The sequence below is a fragment of the Cavia porcellus genome, unplaced genomic scaffold, assembly GCF_034190915.1.
Source record: "Cavia porcellus strain 051 isolate PalLab524CR breed Dunkin Hartley unplaced genomic scaffold, mCavPor4.1 scaffold_7, whole genome shotgun sequence".
Classification (NCBI taxonomy): domain Eukaryota; kingdom Metazoa; phylum Chordata; class Mammalia; order Rodentia; family Caviidae; genus Cavia; species Cavia porcellus.
Genome location: NW_026947490.1, coordinates 29,562,347 through 29,569,631, shown reverse-complemented (window position 1 = coordinate 29,569,631; position 7,285 = coordinate 29,562,347). Strand labels below are relative to the sequence as shown.

Sequence of the window (7,285 nt, the reverse complement as noted above, 5' to 3'; positions counted from 1 at the left end):
AACAAACAGATCCCATTTTCCCCTTTGTGAAAACATATTTGGTTGTTTTGGATTGAGATCCAGAAGCTGTGGTGGGGACTCTTGAATTCAGTTATGCTACTCCAAAAGGACCATTTGTTTGTTTGTTTGTATTGTTGCTTTAGCAGCAATTGTACTCAAGACAGTTTGCAAACTGTCACTTGCCTCTGATGGGTAAGAGTTCACATCTCCTCTGGGTCATCTCATCTGGAGCTGCTCTTTCATGGTGTGTTACACAGAGATCTGGTCCTGAGGTCAGCTAGAGACAAAGCAGTTGACCATATCCTCTCCCCCAAAAAAGGACCGGGTATTATGTTTTGACCCAAGGATTCAATGAAGCTTATTTTCAGGGATTATATTATTTTTTTTAGGTACAGCATAGGATATTCACTCATTCATTCACATATGAAAATCTACATTTATTCAAATTGTCACTGTGATCTTGTAGCGCATTGTCCTAACTTTCAAAACCCCAAATTCTTGTCTGAATTTCTTGTAACTCCATAGAACTATTGGTCCCAATCTCACAGGTGCAGCAACAGAACTCTCCTTAAATGAGCATATCTTGTCCATGCAGACAGCTCATGGCGTACCATACAACACAAGGGGTATGGACTCATGAAAATCCGTATTAGAGAAACACATCTATTCATTATCAAGTGTGCACCTTATTCATGCTTTGTGTCTGTACTCCGATTGCACATTCAGCAATAAGTCTCAAGTTCATCTCATTACACAGGTGTTTACCACTCACCCAAAGGCATCTGCTTGGGTATTTACAAATATACTTAATTTCAAATTGTATCATCATCAGTTAAAATACTACTATCAATAGATTTATATTTACTCATGTATTAATATTGTTAGGCATAATTCAACACATTTGTCATGTGTTGTGATGGAGCTACTAAGTGCATCCATCTGGTTGAAAACCTTAATGGGGCTTATTTTTGCAATAGGGGTATAACAAGCATCTTGAAAAATCCTTAAGGCTTCTTTTCTGATTATTTTCAGGAAAGCATGTTAGAATCTATTGTGTTAATATTTAAATTTCATGACGAAATCTGACAATAACCTCCATTTATTGTTAGAAAACAACAATATTGCTAACTGATAAGAGTTATAAATGTCACTGTGACAAAATCACAAAATTTGCTGTGATTTTCTTATTTGGCTATAAGTGCAATATTTTTCATGAATGACAATACAGCATTTCCAACTTATAACATGAAACTCCAGTTCATGAATTATTGTGTGATTTAAAACTCTGATTATAAGAAACCAACATTTTCCCTGAAAAAGGTGACAGAAAACCACTGTGAAATCATGCATACACAGTATTTACCTGTTTTTCTTCCTTGCCCTCTTTAAGTTTTGTTTCTCAAGACACCTACTGTACTTAGTTCCATCAGAATCTAATACTTGTTACACAATGACACAGCTGGTTTTTTGCTTTCCTATTTCTTTATATTTTTCTCAAGATTCCCTCTGTTTATGGTCACTAGTTCCAGACTGTCTTCCACTTGATGGAGGGGCTTGCGCTGGCCAGGTTTGGGCTATGCAGACACAGCAGCCACCACTGCTGCCTGCTCCTGCTCCTGCTCCTGGCAGAACTGGGACACTTCTCCGTCACTGTCTTCTTCTTTTCCTTGGAGTTTCCTCACTATCTCCAAATCACTGATGTGTTCTGAGAACTGTTCCCAACTGACCTCTTGATTCCGTTCTTATTGTACAAAACAGGGCCTTGAGATAGTGCTGATTAATCTGATCCTGTGGTCCTTTGTATGCAGTTTCAGGGTCTGAAGCAAGCCTCAAATGAAAGTCTGAGTCACAGAAGTCTCCGTCACCAGCTACACTGTGAGGGCTTTCCCACACAACTTTCTGTTCAGCCATAAATCTCTGGCCGTTATCAACAAATACAGCTGACCCTTGTGCTAAAACAATTATTACCAAAGAACACAGAGGTCTCCCTCCTGAACGGCTGGAGTTAATTCACAAAATCCATGGTATGTCACTTGAGCATTGTTGAGCAACTGCTCAGTTACTGAGTCTGGGGATCCACTAGCCACCTGTGATACAAAGGAATGTAAAGGTCAAACACTACACACTCCGCCGTGTACTCAAACGCGCGGATGCCTGGGGACTTCACGGGTATGTCCACATCCGTCTACAGTTTCTGCAAAATCCCCTTGGTGCCACTTATCCTCCGTTCCTAATTTAAATGCCGAATTTCTGAAACTTCTTTTGGTTTGGCATCGAACAAGTAATAGCCCAAATAGTCCTCCACCTATGCTGCAGTTGTTTCCATCTCTGGTGGAAGTTTCATCTTCCAAGCCAGAAGCAAAACAGTGAAGATTGTCAGCAAAGGGCAGGGCTGGTTGTCAGTTGTCATTCTCATTCTCATTCTTCTCATTCTCATCCTGGGTGATAATGGGTGTGTTCTCTTCCCTCCATCGGATCCACTTGATGAGATTCACAGCCTGCCCAGGAAAGCACTCCTTGGCAGCACAGGAAACTGAGCAGCCTTGTCCTCTCTTCCCCTTGTAGCACGGTGCTCGGCACAGTCAGTCCTTGCTTGCCCTCCTGCTCCTCTTTGGGATCCAGCTCTCTGCACCCTCCCTGCTACTGAACGTGGAGCTAGTGCTGCTCTCTCGAGGGGGCCCTGGAGTCCTTGCAAGGGAAGGAGAAGGAGGAACAAGCAGGAGACTGGGGGTTCAGGAGCCCTCTCCCCATCCCCCACCCTGGGAGCCGGGCCTCTGGTCGGCCCTCCAGCCCCGGTGTAGCCACTAACTACCCCGTTCCCAGCTGTTGCGACCAGGGTTCCGGGTCGATCCAAACCCCATGTCACTCTCCAGGCCTGGGGCCCGGGCTTCGCTCTACAGAAACTGCAAACAGCTCTCCTCAGACCGCGCCCACGACGTCATGACAGCCGCTGTGTCTCAGGAGTGCACCCTGGCGCCACACCTCACCGCGGAGGATGCTGGGAATGTGCTCCCGCGCATGCTCACAGCAGGACTTGATAACTGGCAGGAGCGAGCTCACAGCCTCAGTCTGCGCAGCACTCCAGAATAGATATGCCTGTGATACACTAAGATTTGTTCACAAGTTTTGAATAACTTTAAATTAACTTTCTGCATTCAGAGTTGTTTTCAAATTGAAAATTGATTTTAAGCCAATGATAGTTGCCTGCCATCACTTACTGTACCTCCCATTTCATTTGCTTCTGTTCTCATCTCTACTCCCATAAATACTAAAGTCTGTACTTGTCACATTTTGTAGCACTCCTCCAATGTCATATGTTTTCAGTGGTTCAGGTCTACTTCTGTCTTCTCTGTTGTGCTGCACTTGTGTGTCGCTCAAAGCCCGTGTCAGTACAGCACCACCTTGGGTCTGGAATGCTGAAGATGTCCTGATACCTTGCAGAGATATTTACTGTTCCTCATGTCTCCCCTGGATCTATGAGGAAGTTTGTATTTCAATATAAATTTTACAATATAGTTGTAAGTTCCATGGAAGTCACCTGTGAGATGCTATCAATATTGTAATGATTGTGTAGATTATTTTGAGTACAACTCACATTTCTTTTTGACACTATTGACATTGTCATTTTAAACCCATTAACACAACATATTCTATCATTTTTACATCTTGAGTGTCCTTCAATATAGATTTATACTCTCCTCGACAGCAATAGTGCAAATGATAGACTGTTTCATGAATCCCTGTGTAGAAGTATTCTAAGTGTATCATAAACTTTATGTCTTAGGTAGTAAATGGAGATACAATACACCTTTAAAGTGTTTAACTGAGCTAAAAGCCATTTGTAAACCTGTAGCTCTAATCCAAGGTCCTCCACTGAGAGGGCACAAGTGGGTGGCTTTTATGGCACAGACACAGGTACAAAGCAAAGAAAACATATGATTGGTTGCAGTTATACTACTGTCTTATCTGAGCTACTTCAGTGGAAAGACCCTACTTATTTCATCATAAGGTTTTTGGCTGCTCGTGATTGGTTCACCTACATGCTAGTTTTCCTTAAAAGATATAGCTCAAGTTTTAATCAAGGTTGTAAACCAGGTGAATCATAGGTCACTGATGGGATGGTGCTGGTCAGGGAGTTTTCAAGCATGGTCCTGTTTCAACTGACATTCACACATGCTGTTGTCAATAACATGTTTTATAACAAATAACCCATAACATTTCTCAGTGTGACAGAAAAATAAAATTGATTTTTGTAATTTTATCAATGCTTTTCAGCTTTTCTAATTTCCTTTTGAGCAATAAAAGTTAACTATGTAATTTGATATTTCTTCATATCTTCTAAGAAAGGAGTTTTTTCCCCCTTTCAATACTTACACTTTTGCATATTTTAGTGTTTTCTTATGGTATCCCCTGACGAGGTGTGTCTGCTGAGTTTTATCTTTTTTTTTTTTTTTTTTTTTTTTTTTTTGAGTTTTATCTTGTAAAGCTTAGAAAATTATTCTTTAGGACTTCCAAGAGAACATGGCAGACAGATAACAGCAGCTATGGAGGCTCTCTGAGATACCCAGCTTAGACTCCAGGAATGGTGCAGAGTAAAGAGTCCTAAGCAAGGGAAAATATACCCTGCTGACCCAAGAAGGAACTGGGCTGAGAGAAACCAACTGGGAATGCAATCCCGGTGCTATAACAGGAACAAATAAACTCTCAGCGTGGAAGCTGGAACCCGTGCCACTGGAAGTCATGATTTGGGTTTCCTGCCGCCGCTCCTGCATCTGAATCGGGATGGCAAAGAGAGAGACGTGAAAGCTCTAAGAGCAGAAATCGGCAAATGGAGTTGAGAGCGTGACAGATGGGGAGCCCTGCATTGACCTGCAGTGCGTGAGGGAAACAGGGACTCTTCCATGGACTAGGAGGCTCCAACAGAGGACATTCTGGGACCGGGCAGACTAGCCAGAACAGGATGCTGCAGTGACTTCAGTAGTATACTCTCCTCTCAAGTGAGATTGGTGGGGAGTGCCTGGCCTGGGTGACGACACAGTCTGAGACCCAGTAGGCTAGCCTAAACCAGGTCCCAGTGCCTGGAGGTGCACCCTCGCAGTGAAGCCTTTAGTAGCTTGACTGACCTGGAGGGGCGGGCCCAGCAGAGGCTGCCCAGGTCTGTGTCTCCCTAGCACATTGCAGTGGGTGGGAACACCTAGCTGGCAGATTCAAACAAACTGTAATTGACAAAGAAAAAAAAACCTGTGCCTCCTATTTACATTTGTATGGAAGAAACAAAAAATATGGAAAGAGGGAGCAACAAGAAAGGGTCCTCAGCCCCCAATCCTGAGAACACTGATCCAGGAAAGGTAAATACAAAGGATAATGAGGACAGAAAACATGCAATATCAGGCATGGCACCAATAGACATAAAGCGATATCTCCAGAGCCTCATAGATGAGTTCAAAAGTGAAGCATTTAATGAAATAAAGCAAGATATAAGTAGAATAGTTAGAGAAATGCTAAGCACTGCCCAAGAAAAAACAGATGGTTGAATGGAAGAACAGAAAAAAAGGGGAGAATTATTTGATGGAGAAAATAGAGAAAAGATAGAATACGTGAAGCAGATTCAAAGAGATTACCAGGAAACTAAAAACTCTATTGAAAGCTGGCATAACCACTTGAAAGAAACTAAGGATAGGTTATCTGAACTGGAGGACAGATTTGCAAGGTGGGAGCATGAAAGGAAAAACTTAAAAATAACAAAACAAACAGCAATAATACAAAGGCTAGAAGATGATAAGAGGATCTATAACTTAAGAATTAAGAACATAAAAGAAGAGGTAGGGACACAAACAAATGAACTACAAAAGCTATTCATAGAAATAATCCAGGAGAACTTCCCTAATTTACAAAAGGTAAAGATACTCAGATGTATGAGGCATACAGGACCCAGCCACCTATAACCCAAACAGAGCTACACCCAGGCATATAATAATCAAAATTCCAGAAATCCAATATAAGAACAGAATATTAAAAGCTGTCAGAGACAAGAAACAGAACACTTACAAGGGAACACCCATCAGAATTACAGCAAACTTCTTGGCACAAACCATCAAATCATGAAGAGCGCGGGGGGGGGGGATAATTCAAGCTTTAACCTCCAGCCAAGATTGATATATCCTGCACAACTATTCCTAGAAATTGATGGAAAAACAAGGTGCTTCCAGGATAAAGAGGAACTAGGGGAAATTGCAACCATCAGTTCAACTCTACAGAGAATACTGCAGGATATTCTAAAAAAGAAAAATATCAAGATTCCAGAAATAGTGGCAGAGAGGCCACAATGAATGGAACAGAAAGTGAAATGAAGAAGACAAAACTGACAACTAATGACAGAAAAAGAGCTCGCCAGAAATGAGGCAGACAAGGTGAGATGGTAGGAACAGCTATTTTGGAGAAAACAAGACATCATAATAGCTAGTGCTGATTTAATATCATTTAATATCATCTTATTTTAAAGTCCCATCAAGCTTTTGTTCTTCTGTCTCCATAGGTCTTAACATGTTGTATCTTACTGGATTTTATTATATGTGATAATATAAACAAAAATTTTTATAGACAAGGAGATTATACAGAAACCATTGTTCATTTTCTGTTAGTTGATTCTGAATACCCTGTAATAATGTCATTCCCTTGAATGGTTTTACATAGTTTTGATATGTTTGATGCTATAGTATACGAAGTTATACTCAAAGATTTCAAGGAAAGAGACAATATGGTAACTACTTCTATGTCGAGATTGTCTTGTGGTGAAACACTATTTTGCTTAAATGGCTATGTTTTGACCTGCGCTGTTTTGTTGTTATGCCCTCTTTTATCTCAATCTCTATTTTATTATTTCCTTTTTTATTTTTATGCTTTTAATTAAGGGAAAAATAAATACAAAATAGCAGGATATATTATAGTAACCCACTTTGATTTCCTATTAACTTGATTTGAAACCCTGTATTGCTCTCACCATCTTGTTTTGACTGACTTTCCTCTACTCTGTTTTGCTTGATAGTACCAAGTTCAAAAGTATAGGCAGCAGCTGTGAAGATAATAAGATTCATTATGACGCCCATTCTGGTTGACTATTATCTTCTTTTGAAGACCTGTAATGTCTCCAATGTTTTGATTTTATTGGTTTTATTCTTTACTGTTTTGTTCAATTTTATTATAACTGATGATATAGGTAATTCTTTTTAAGATAGCAAGAGGCACTATGGTAATCATTGTTGATCACCTTGTATCATGTTTTTAT

General features: G+C 40.6%; 1 pseudogene; it reads right to left on the bottom strand.

The window, feature by feature from the left end:
• Positions 1-416: 416 nt before the first annotated feature.
• LOC101788307 (ubiquitin carboxyl-terminal hydrolase MINDY-2-like) lies at positions 417-2,983 on the bottom strand (annotated as a pseudogene).
• Between the last annotated feature and the right edge of the window lie 4,302 nt (positions 2,984-7,285).